The sequence below is a fragment of the Sus scrofa genome, chromosome 4 (assembly GCF_000003025.6).
Source record: "Sus scrofa isolate TJ Tabasco breed Duroc chromosome 4, Sscrofa11.1, whole genome shotgun sequence".
In the NCBI taxonomy this organism is placed as follows: domain Eukaryota; kingdom Metazoa; phylum Chordata; class Mammalia; order Artiodactyla; family Suidae; genus Sus; species Sus scrofa.
The window spans coordinates 100,395,005-100,408,096 of NC_010446.5; the positions used below are offsets into that span (position 1 = coordinate 100,395,005).

The following is a 13,092-nucleotide window of genomic DNA, read 5'->3' on the forward strand; positions in this document are numbered from 1 at the left end:
TTTGTTTGGTTGGTTTTTTACATAGCTGGCCTCTGGACTATTCCTCAAATAAAACAACCAGGCTACCCTGGTATTTGCTGCTCCAAAGATTCAACAGAGTTAAATTTCCTCAAGGGAGAGATGGGAGTGACAATCTGGGAGTAGCTAGAGGGTGAGAAGAATAGAGGGAGGTGAAGAGAGAAGTGGAGATATAAAGTAGAAGGAGAGGTAATGAAGACCTCTGATAGTAGAAATGGACCAAAAGAGTCAACCTCAAACCTCAACGGCAGATCAACAGACTGCCTGCAGACTAGAGGTAGAGTGGTGTGTATAATGTCGACTCAGCCTCACAGAATGGTTTCCTAAATATCACATGCCTTGGTCAATGAAACAACAGAACAGCACCAGAATTCTATCAAGGCCCAAACTTGCATTGGCACGTACCTTCTAATGCACTTCCTTCTGGCCCAGTTATCTGGGGTCTTTTGTTGTATCCCTTCCAAACTCCTTTCCTCCCCTGCATCAATCACCCATGACACAGGTGGTTCAGAGACATTGTGAGTCTCCCCTGGCCTATGTGGTCACTATTCATCCAGCCATAACATGTGCAGATCTGGGTTACCACCTCCCTTTCTAACCCATTCCCTGGATCCAGGGCACTTACATTGGAGATGAATTTCTCCTGTGTTCTTTCACCAGCTAGAATTTGTCAGGCACTCGGTCGTTGTACTCTGAAGGAGACGCCTGTCTTGAGAATCTTCTCTTCACTGACTTTCTAGGAAAGAGGACAAGGTTCTTTGTCAGCAGGTCCATATGCTATGTGATAATTTAAAACCAAAAGAAGGTTTTCACAGAATTCTCAACTACTCCATAACTAATTTCCCTTCACTACAACTTCTGAAGCCCTCCTGCTAGCGATAGTTTATGATGAGAACATCAGGTGAGAATTCTGAATACCTGAAAGAGCCACAAAGATGACTGCAAATCTGTATATTTGGATCTTGGCGCGGGGGGCGGGGGGGGGGCGGACCTTAACTCCAGGCCAACTGATCCTCAAAACTATGATCCACAGACCTACTTAGTTCTTGTTTTCAGGGATCTTTGTCATCAATTACAATAGTTCTGGTCATAATTAGTCCTGGGTCAAGTTAGGTGTTGGGATTGGGTAGTGAAGTGGTGTTGCATTCAACAGGACCTCAGAACTCAGGATTTCTGGGAGCCCGGGAATGGACTGAAGATATTTTGAATGTTTGGGGTCTTTCATTTGTAGTATCCACAAATGAAAACATCTGTACCAACCAGAAGATGGTGTTTCTTTTTCTCCCCCAATTAGCAGAGCTAGTTCCTATAGGTTGTCTGGGAAAATGACCTAGAATTAGGTTATCTGGGGAGAATAAAGGAATTTGACAATCCAGGGATCTACTTGCTCAAGAGCCAGTCTGAGCTCAGAATGGATTCTGAGTGTGGCATCTTTTTTTAGATGTAACAGAGACTGTAGCTACAACCATGACTAAATTAACTAAAGTTTAGGAGGGAAAGTAGAACTGTCCAGGGTGAACTGAGATCACTAGCCATTTTATTCACAGTAGCCATCTGCTGATTCCAGGCATGGGCTGAAGACTGAGCTTTGCCCAGGCAGAGAGAATCTGATGAAGGTAAAGTGAAATCAACAAAGTTCTTAGTGGTGTGTGGTGATCAAAGGATGAATTGGAAAAGGGCATCAGATCCACAGATACTTTCCCCAAAAGGACAATTAACTGAGGGCTGGACTGCATGGGAGGCTTATGAGCTAGCATAGGAGCTTATAAAAAGTAGAGGAGAATCCCCAAAGTCTCCTGGTTCTGAAGTAGAGCAAGGGGGCTTGACAGAAGTACATGGTCCCGAGACACTTGTCAAGAGTTGAATTAACGTGGGGCGTTCCTGTCATGGCGCAGTGGTTAACGAATCCGACTAGGAACCATGAGGTTGCGGATTCAATCCCTGGCCTCGCCCAGTGGGTTGGAGATCTGGCATTGCCGTGAGTTGTGGTGTAGGTTGCAGATGCGGCTCGGATCCTGCATTGCTGTGGCTCCGGCGTGGGCCGGTGGCTACAACTCCGATTAGACCCCTAGCCTGGGAATCTCCATATGCCACGAGAGCGGCCCTAGAAAAGACAAAAAAAAAAAAAAAAAAGAATTGAACTACTGTGGGTAGGACACAGCAGAACTATACTAAAAATTCTTGAGGAGTACCCATTGTGGCTTAGCAGGTTATGAACCCAACTAGTATCCATGAGGATGTGGGTTTGATCCCTGGCCTTGCTCAGTAGGTTAAGGAACTGGTGTTGCCATGAGCTATGGTGTAGGTCGCAGATGTGGCTCAGATCCCATGTTAATGTGGCTGTGGTATAGGCCAGCAGCTGCAGCTCTGATTCGACCCCTAGCCTGGGAACTTCCACATGCTGCAGGTGCAGCTCTAAAAAAAAAAAAAAAAAAAAAAAATTTACCAGGAGACTTCTATTTCTGGTCCAAATACAATAGAATAACAGGGACTAGATTTATCCTTCCATCTAAAACAACTAAAGATCTAGACAAAATATATTAAATAATGGTTTTCAGACATTAAAAACCAAGCAATGAAGGACAGTAATCCCTGAAACACAGAAAACAAATGAAGTGAGTCCTTTAATTGCCCAGGCTCTGTACCTTGAGAATTTCCAGCCTGGTAAGCCTGCAAAGACCAGAATCCACAGGGTAGAGTACCAAGGAGGAGAAACCTGCACAGAGATAAAGCTTAATACAATTGCTGAGGGTTCCACTTGAGTATTCAGCAGAGTGTTGAATACTCACCAATGCATGTGAGAAAGGAAACTTTCTGAGTCTATGTAAAGAACCTTCAAAAGGGCAGAGGGAATAGGGCCCAGACCTCACACAGGGCCAGGAAAAGTGTCTGTTCCTGCCAGCTTGGTAAATCTCATAATTCATAAAATAATGAGTGCAGTATTTAGGAGAGTCTTGCATTAGTAGTGGAGAACAATTAACCCAAGACTAAATGCTTGTGGCAGGCAGAATAATTGCCCTCCAAAGATATCTATGTCCTAATTCACAGAATCTATGAACATACCGAAAAAGAACTAAGATCACAGATGGAATTAAGGTTGCAGATCAGCTGCCCTTGAGATGAGAAGTTAACCCCACTTACCCTTTTTCTGTTTTGTTTTTGCTTTTTAGGGCTGCACTGGAAGCATATGGCAGTTCCCAGGCTAGGGGTCGAATGGGAGCTGTAGTTGCCAGCCCATGCCATAGCCACAGCAGCATGGGATTCAAGCCACATCTGTGACCTACACCACAGCTCACGGCAATGCTGGATCCCTGACCCACTGAGAGAAGCCAGGGATCAAACCCACATCCTCATGGATACTAGTTGGATTCACTGCTGCTGCACCACAACGGGAACTCCCCCATTTACACTTTTAATCTATATGTGCCCTTATATTTAAAGTGGGTTTCTAATTAAAAAAAAAAAAAGAAACAGGAGATTTTTGGAGAAACTGACAAATTCTAACTCTTATCTGAAAATATAAAGGCTTTAAAATAATTGAATCAACTTTGAAAAAGAAGAATAAATTGGAAGACTAATACTACCTGATTTCAAGACTTACTATAAAATTAAGTGATCAAGCAGTAGTATTTCATCTAAAACTAAACAAATAGATCAATAGAACATAATAATGAGTTCAGAAACAGACCCACACATCTATAGTCAGTTGATTTTCAAAGAGGTACTAAGGTAATTCACCAGGGAAAAGGATAATCTGTTCAACAAATGGTACCGAAATGATCAGACAGCCATATGTAAACAAAACAAAACTCAATTCTTTTCTCACAACATTTACAAAAATTAACTCAAGAGCTTTCGTAGACCTAATTGTACTAAAACAATAAAAATTTCTAGAAGAAAGCATAGGAGAAAATCTTAGCAACCTTGGGTTTGGTACAGATTTCTTAAATGCAACACACAAAAAACCACAAACTGTTAGACAGAAATCAATAAATTGGACTTTATAAAATTAAAAACTTTTGCCCTTAAAAGGATATTTTTAAGAAAATGAAAAGGCAAGTAACAGACTGAGAAAAAATATTTGCTAAACATATATTTGACAAAAGATCTTATATCTAGAACAAATAGAGATCTCTGGCAACTAAACAAGAATATAAATAACACAGATTTTAAAAGGGCAAAAGATTTTAACAAATGCCACACCAAAGAAAGTATACTAGTGGGAAATAAGCGTATGGAAAGATACTACATGTCACTAGTCATTAAGAAAATGCAAATTAAAAACATAATAATATAACAGCATATGCCCACTGGAATGGATGAAATTTTAAAAACCTAAACACACCAAGTGTTGGTGAGGATGCGGAGCAACTAGAACCCTTATACACTGCTAGTGGGAATGTAAAAGTCACAACTACTTTGGAAAACTGTTTAGCAATTTCTTAAAAATTTTAACATACACCTACTATGTGAACCAGCTATTCCATTCCTACTTACCCAAGATAAATGAAAGCATATGTTCACACAATAACTTATACAGAGTAACTTTTTGGTAATACCTACAAAGAGAAAAAACCACAAATGTCATTCAAGAAATGAATGGATTTTAAAACTGTGGTAGATACTACTACTCAGCAATAAAAAGAAACAAATTTCTGATGCACATGGGCGTTAATCAGGATTCTACAAAAACAAAAACAAAACAAAACAGAATCAACAGATTATACATATACAAGGAGATTTATTATCAGAACAGGTTCATGCAGTTATGGAGGCTTAGAAATCTCAATCTGCCTTCTGCATGCTAGACAGCCAGGAAATATATAATTCAGTACAAGTCCAAGGCCCCATGAACTAGGAGCTCTGAAGCCCTAGGGCAGGAAATTAAAGAAGGATGTCTCAGTTGGAGAAGAGATAGAGAAATCTCCCTTCCTTCACTGTTTTCTTCCATTCAGGCCCTAAACAGATTGAGTGATGCCCACTCACAGTGGTGAGAGCAGATCTCTTTCTTTACTCAGTCTACTGAATCAAATGCTAATCTCTTCCAGAAACACCCTCACAGACACAGAGAAATAACGCTTTGCCACCGATTTGGGCATCTCTTAGCCAAGTCAAGTTGACATATAAAATTAACCATCACAACATAACAACATGGTTAAATCTCAAAAACATTGGGCTGAGGGAGTTCTCTGGTGGCTCGGCAGGTTAAGGATCCAGCATTGCCCCTGCTGTAACTCAGGTTACTGCTGTGGCATGGGTTCGATTCCTGACCCAGGAACTTCCGCATGCCACGGGCATGGCCAAAAAACAAAAACAAATGAAAACATTAGACCGAATAAAAGAAGCCACTGGAAAAGAGCATAAACCATATGATCCAGAAATCAGACCAGTGATTATCTAGGGATGGAGGTATGAAAAATAGGGATAGGAGAGAGGGAGAGATTAAAAAGGAGTAGGAGGAAACTCTGGGAGATGATGGTTATGTTCATTATCTTTGGGGCAGGGGCATACCTGTGGCATGCAGAAGTTCCCAGGCTAGGTATCAAACCTGTGCCACAGCTGTAACCAGAGACACAACAGTGATGCCAGATCCTTAACCCACTGAGCCACCAGGGAACTCCTATGATCATTAGCTTGATTGCAGTGATGCTTCACAGGTGCGTATATATACATTTATATCTATATCTAAATGTGTGTATTATACACATGTCAAAACATCAACTGTGCACTTTAAATACATGTAAGTATATGTTAACCTCAATAAATCTAAGAAGTGTTAAGAAGTAAAAAGTGATGGTGAAACAAATATATTTTTAGACAAACAAAACCTGAGGAAATTCAACATCAGCAGAGGATATCAAAGGGATATACTAAAATTAATTTTTATGAAAGAATGAAAATAATTTAGTTGGAAACATGGCAGTTCAGATGGAATAAAGAATATTGTAAATAGAATGTGGGCAAGGAAAATTGAACAACTTCAGAAATTTACAATAGTTTGTTAACAATAATGCTAAACGTAGAAGTGGGTAGAGGGAGTTATAGTTTTCTAAGATTCTGGAAGTATTGTGAAAGTAATCATTTGTATAAAAATATAATAAATCAAGAAAGCATGATGATATTTCTATGGTAAATTTTCCAAGAGTGGTAAATAAAGCCAGTTAATAGGAGAAAATGTAGTAACAAAATGTTTGTCTAATCAAAAAGAAAGCAAAGAAGGAGGGGAACATAAAACATGGTAAATATAGAAATCAAGTAATAAATTGGTAGACATAAACCCAGCTATAAGAGTAATTATATTACATTTCAATGAACTAAAATCTTCAAAAAGATTAAAAGGTTAGAATTGCCAGACTAGGTAGGAAAAAACCCTGTCCTTGAGAACGCAAAGATTTTTGTTTAATTTGAAAGCTATTCTATAAGAAAGTAATTTCACATACATGCTCAGAAAGAGATAAGGAGGGCATTATAGAGCACCTGATTTTCACAGAAACACTCTCAACCTCAGAAGCACATACCCTGATCCAAATGGGAAACACGGGAGTGTCAGACCCAAAGAGTGTTGGCCTCTTGGACTCAAGTGAGAAAAGAGATAACTTTCCTCAGATAATTTGATTTCCCTCCATCAGGATAGGCCTGTCTCTGCTGATATTGCTGTTCTCGTGTACCAACAGACTCAGCTAAAAACAAACACTTATAAGATCCTATAAGTCAGGCATCATCTAAGGTCACCTCTGTGTCCCCCAATAAAACCAGAATAGTACTTTATCCATGGCACCCCAGTAAATGCCTAAACTAAGTCCTAAGTTAGAGCCCCAAGACATCTAGACCAGCAGAGATGCTATATGTTTGTAGAATCAGATGCGTAAACCGAAGAACAGAAAGAAGAGTAACTGGTTTATCATGTTCCTTAGAGAGGCAAGGCGTCTGCGACCTACACCACAGCTCACAGCAACGCTGGATCGTTAACCCATGAGCAAGGGCAGGGATCGAACCCGCAACCTCATGGTTCCTATGGTTCCTAGTCAGATTCGTTAACCACTGCGCCACGACGGGAACTCCAATAGCCTTGGATTTTGACCCCAGTTCTACCTTACATTCTTGAGAAAGTTGCTTTATTTCTTTATGCCTCAGTGTTTTTAATCTGAAAACTGAGATCTACCTTCTTAGGAAAATGGTCAAGATTGCATTTATTTTGATGTTGGGAGTATAAGAGTGAAATCTGGGAAGCAGCTATTTTCTCAGAAAGAAGAGAAATGATCATCATCACTTTAGGAATGCTGAAATTACAAAACTCACCAAATATGCCTTTTTTTTCCCTCCAAATGATTGGCTAGGGCAGATACATTAGCTTCTGCTATCAGCAGTTTCTCCTGGAGATCTTGGCAGTCTTGTCTGCACTGAGCCAGCTGGGAGCTCAGGTGTTGGGAGAATCTAGAGAAGCTGAAATCTGCCTGAGACCCAGAGTCACTGGTCTGAGACAGTCATGTAGCTGTTGGAAGAAGCAGGTGTAGGGATCGGGAGAGTCAGTGTGGTCATCCCCCAGACACCAATGGCCACCTCTTTCAAACTCTTCATTTGTCATTCATGTTTCTATAACAGCATTTTCATGCCATTTGGCAAACAGCTCCAAGACTGAGAGCTCTTCAAGAGTTGAGATAATGCTTCTCTTCTCCTTCTTCTTTTTCTGGCTGTACCTGCAGCATGCAGAATTTCCCAGGCCAGGGATCAAACCCGAGTCACAGCAGTAACCACAGCCACAGCAGTGACAATGCCAGAGCCTTAACCCACTGAGCCACCAGGGAACTCCCATTATTTGTTTTGTTTTGTTTTTAACAGTCTGATTGGATCACCCCTCTTTTGTTATTCCTTCAAACAATTATACATAACATAAAATTGACTATTTTTAAGCATACAGTTCAGTGGCGTTAAATATGTTCACACTGTCGTGCAATCATCACCCCCACCCATCTACAGAGTTTTCCATTTTGCAAAACAGAAACACTCCCCATTAAACACTTCTCACTTCCCCCTCCTCCTAGCCCCTAACAACCACCATTCTACTTTCTGTCTCTATGAATTTCAGTACTTCTAAGTACCTCATTTGAGTGAAATTATACACTATTTGTCCTTTTGTGACTGGCTTATTTCATTTTGAATAATGTCTTCAATATTCATCCCCATTGTAGCATGTATCATGATTTCCTGCCCTTTTAAAGCTGAATAATGTTCCATTGTATGAATATACCACATTTTGCTTATCCACTCACCCATCAGTGGAGACTGGGATTGCTCTCACCTTTTGGCTACTGTGAACATTGTTTCTATAAACATGGTTGTACAAATAACTGTTGTATTCCTGCTTTTAATTCTTTGGGGTATATACCCAAAAGTGACATTGCTGGATTACACAGTAATTCTATTTTTAATTTTTGAAAAACTGACATACTATTTACCATAGTGCTACACCATTTTAGATTCCTGCCAATAGTGCACAAGGGTTCCAAATTACTCCACATCTTCATCAACACTTTTCATTTCCTATTGTTTTTTGGTTTTCTTTTCTTGTGTGGATTTTTACAAATTTTTATAACAGCCATCCTAATGCATGAAGTGAAACCTCGTTGTGGTTTTGACAATCAGTTGTGTTGACATCTTTTTATGTGTTTTTGGCCATTTGTATATCTTCTTTGAAGAAATAGCCATTTAAGTTCTTTGCCTTTTTTTTTTTTTTTTTTTTTGTCTTTTTGTCTTTCCTAGGGCCACACCTGTGGCATATGGAGGTTCCCAGGCTAAGGGTCTAACTGGAGCTGTAGCCGTCGTTGGCCTACAGTAGAGCCACAGCAATGTGCGATCTGAGCCGCGTAATCTGTGACCTGCACCACAGCTCACGGCAATGCCCGATCCTTAACCCACTGAGCGAGGCCAGGGAGTGAACCCACAACCCCATGGTTCCTAGTCGGATTCGTTAACCACTGAGCCACAATGGGAACTCCGCCTTTGTTTTTAACTTGGTTGTTTTTTGTTGTTGAATTTTAAGAGTTCTCTGTATTTTCAGGATACTATCCCATATCAGATATATGATTTGCAAATGTTTTCTCCTTTTCTATGGGTTGCCATTTTACTCTGATGACAGAAGTCCTTTGATGCACAAAAATATTTTGTTTCGATGAAGTCCAATTTATCTATTTTTTTCTTTTGGTGCCTGTGCCTGTGCAAGAAATCACTGATAAATCCAGTGTTGTAAAGGTCTCCCCCCAAGTTTTGTTCTAAGAGTATTGTAGTTTTAGCTCTCACGTTTGGGTCTTTGATCCATTTTGAGGGGTTTTGGTTTGTTTTGTTTTGTTTTTTGCCTTTTTAGGGTGGCACCCACAACATATGGAAGTTCCCAGGCTGGGGGTCAATTTGGAGCTGCAGCTCCCGGCCTTCAGCACAGCCACAGCAACACCAGATCTTAGCTGCATCCACAACCCACGCAGCTATTTGCAGCAATGCTGGATCCTTTACCCACTGACTGAGGCCAGGGACTGAACCCACATCTTCATGGATACTAGTCGGGTTCTGGCTGAGCCACAACAGGAACTCCATTTTGAGTTAATTTCTTTCAGCAATGCTTTACGGTGAATCCTGGGGTGTGCAGCAGAGTCTCCTGGTTACATCCTCCTCCCCTTGCAGGTGATGCTTCCCAGAAGTACAGATGAGCCCTGGGTCCATCCTGTGGACCTCCTTGCCCAGGTACACCATTCACTCTCAGGTAAGTTACTCTCTCAGATCGCATTGCTCAGCTCAGGCTGCCCCTTAAGGAGTTAGATACTGTTGCAGGCATTCCTTATTTTCCCCTCAAGCTTTCCTAAACTCGCCCGAAGACTGTCTTTATTCTCATCCCCTTTGGATACCAAGAGACTCCCACCAGCTTACCCTTCTACGTGCTTTTCTAATTCTCTAAACCTGCTGACACTCTTAGCAACTGGCCCCTTCCTTAAATGTTCTCAAGGCATAGATTAAGCATGATGTTTGTTCAAAAAACACATACACCAAGGACTATGGCCTGGTTTGGTTGCACTTTCTAATGCCATTTAATACACACCAAGGTTCATCACAGTTCCAAGAGAACACTGGAGCAGGAAGAAACTGTCAAGCACTGAAGATAAAGCCAAGCCCTGGCTGACTCAGCTGGCAAAAATATAATAAGCCACATTTAGATTCAGTTTATTGCTCAAATAGACAGTGAGAGAATGAGTAGCCAAATGTGCCAACTCCCTGGGCCACTGTCCTACATACCAAGAAGCATAACACCAAAACAAAAGGGGCTGATGACTGCAATGTGAGTTGTAGGACACCCACTGCTGAGAAGCTAATTCTAAACTGTAGCTAAATGGTTTCATAGTCTCAGCCACACCTTGAGAAAGCATTATATCTCACTGAAACTTGGTAGGCACTGATAACCTATCTCATGACAGCCTATCAGGGGAAACAGGGAGGTGAGAGGAATCTTTAAGGCAACTCCTCACAAGCCTCCCATCCTCTCGTGTTCCAGAGAATAGAAAGACATTCTGCTAAAACTCAGATTAGCTACAGTTTAAGCCTGTTTCCCATGTGAATACAAAGAAGGTCTCCAAGGCACCATGATGGGACTGTTCCTCTATTGGAAACTTGGAAAACTGGAGAAAATAAAGGAGGACAACCGAATTTTATAGATGAAGAAACTGAGACTTGCAAAGATTAAGAAACTTACTAGAGATTCCACAGCTTGTTGGGGTAGAGCTACTTTTATAAATCTGGGAGCCTCAGGACTTCCAGGTCAGTGCTCTTTGCACTGTGCCATACAACCTCATATTAGAATGTCAGAGGCCTGTGGAATAAACAGGTCTTCTCACTTTTAAGAAAAAAACATATTCAGAAGACATATAAAAAAATACATTCCTGTGGAGTCTATGGGTCTCTTTTTTTATGCTCAGTCAGCTTTCAATCCCTAGCTGATGAAACTGGACGAAGGATCATGTAAGTAATATTTAACACTCATCATAATTATAATATACTTAGTAGTTACCCATAAATAATTAATAAACATTATATTATGTATAATGTTTGGCTGTTAGAGGATAATCCTCATGTGAGTAGGACCTGTCTTGTTCCCCCCATAACTTCACTATAACCCGAGTCTCTGCCACACAGAAGAATCAATTAATACCTGTTGAATGAATAAAAGTCATTATAAACAGCCAATATTCCTTAGTTCCAAGTGTATTCCTCACCAAATCCTTTACTAGGGCTGGATTGAAGCAATAAAACTATTTTTTTTTTTTTTTTTTTTGGTCTTTTCAGGACAGCTCCTGCGGCATATGGAGGTTCCCAGGCTAGGGGTCTAATCGGAGCTACAGCTGCCGGCCTAAGCCAGACTCACAGCAATGCCAGATCCGAGCTGCGCTTGTGACCTACTCCACAGCTCACGGCAACACTGGATCCTTAACCCACTGAGCGAGGCCAGGGATCAAACCTGCCACCTCACGGTTCCTAGTCGGATTCGTTTCCGCTGCACCACAACCGGAATTCCAATAAAACTATTAATTTGGAAAAGATATTGTTGGATTTGAATACCAGATCTACCACTCAACTACATACTGATAAAAGAAATGTTCACATATTGAGATATATGGAAGTCATTCTGCTTACACATGAGTTAACTCAAATTTCATGCCATCTGAAATAGCCTGTCTGAGGAACAGACTCACAGACATGGGTATCAGACTTGTGGCTGCCAAGGGGGAAGAGGGAGGGAGTGGGATGGATGGGGAGTTTGGGGTTAGAAGATACAAACTGCTACATTCAGAATGGTTAAGCAGCAAGGTCCTGCTCTATAGCACGGGGAACTATATCCAATCACTTGTGATAGAACATGATGGAAGATAATATGAGAAAAAGAATGAATATATATGTATGACTGGGTCACTTTGCTGTACAGAAGAAATTGACAGAACATTGTAAATCAACTATAATTTAAAAATTTTTAAATCAAATAGCCTATTTGTGGCCTATCACACATACACTGTACATTTGCTTCAATTATTAAGGAAAAGAGCACGCTGACCAAAAGTAAAGAATGTTCATGTCAAGAGTTCCTGTTGTGGCTCGGCGGTAACAAAGCCAACTAGTATCCAGGAGGACACGGGTTTGATCCCTTGCCTTGCTCAGTAAGTTAAGGCTCCCTGGCATTACCATGAGCTGTGGGGTAGGTTGCAGATGTGGCTCAGATCCCAAGTTGCTGTGGCTGCAGCTCCGATTTGCCCCCTAGCCTGGGAACCTCCATATGCTGCAGGTATGGCCCTAAACAGACAAAAAGAAAAAAAAAAAAAAAAAGAATGCTAATGTTAAAAATAAATATTAAATGTCCCTCTTCCTGAGACACCAATGCTGGTCCTCCTTTGATGATAAAGGCCCCCTTCACAGGTTCAAGGCCATGCTGACTTGCTGTGTACATGCTGGTCTGTGGTTTTTGTTTTTTGTTTTCCTTCTCCCTTGAAATGTATCTCTGACTTGTTTAATGTCCTTTGTCTGACAAGTTCTAAAACTGCTGGAAACCATGCTTTTCTGGAGCAGTTTCTCGGAGTAATCCGGGAAGCCAGTTTCTGGGCTATTCCTTAGTATGGCTCAAATAAAATTATTTTCTTATCATAGACTGGTTATTGATTATTTTCATTGACATTGCTTAGCATAATTGGCAGGATATTAGAAAAATCAACCTGAGGTCACCTGGAGTCTACATTGTATCAGTGCTTGGTACCAAGCATGGGTCCCCTGAGTCCCTCCAACTTCACAGCACTCTTCAGGAGCTTCAGTGAGTTTCTTCCCAATATCCAGACCTCCTTGTAGTAAGTGACGGTCCACAATCTTTTTTTTTTTTTCTCATGGCCACACCTGTGGCATATGGAAGTGCCTGGGCCAAGTCTGAATGTGAGCTACAGCTGTAACATACGCCACAACTGCAGCAATGCTGGATCCCTAACCCACTGTGCCACAGTGGGAACTCCCATGACTTTTATTGAGCTGTTGTTACTTTAAGACTTGGAGTCTCCA

The 13,092-nt window shown here is 41.0% G+C and overlaps 1 protein-coding gene across 6 annotated transcripts in view; it reads right to left on the reverse strand.

The window, feature by feature from the left end:
- CHD1L (chromodomain helicase DNA binding protein 1 like) overlaps positions 1-13,092 on the reverse strand; it is a 160,766-nt gene that overhangs the window by 130,042 nt on the left and 17,632 nt on the right. For 2 of the 6 annotated variants that reach the window (XM_013993372.2, XM_021089964.1), the window contains exon 2: positions 644-754. The gene's annotated coding sequence lies outside the window, so the exon portion shown is untranslated. Of the gene's footprint in view, positions 1-643; positions 755-4,515; positions 4,578-13,092 lie in introns of all 6 variants that reach the window. The other 4 variants (XM_021089965.1, XM_021089962.1, XM_021089963.1 and 1 more) reach the window with 3 other exon arrangements.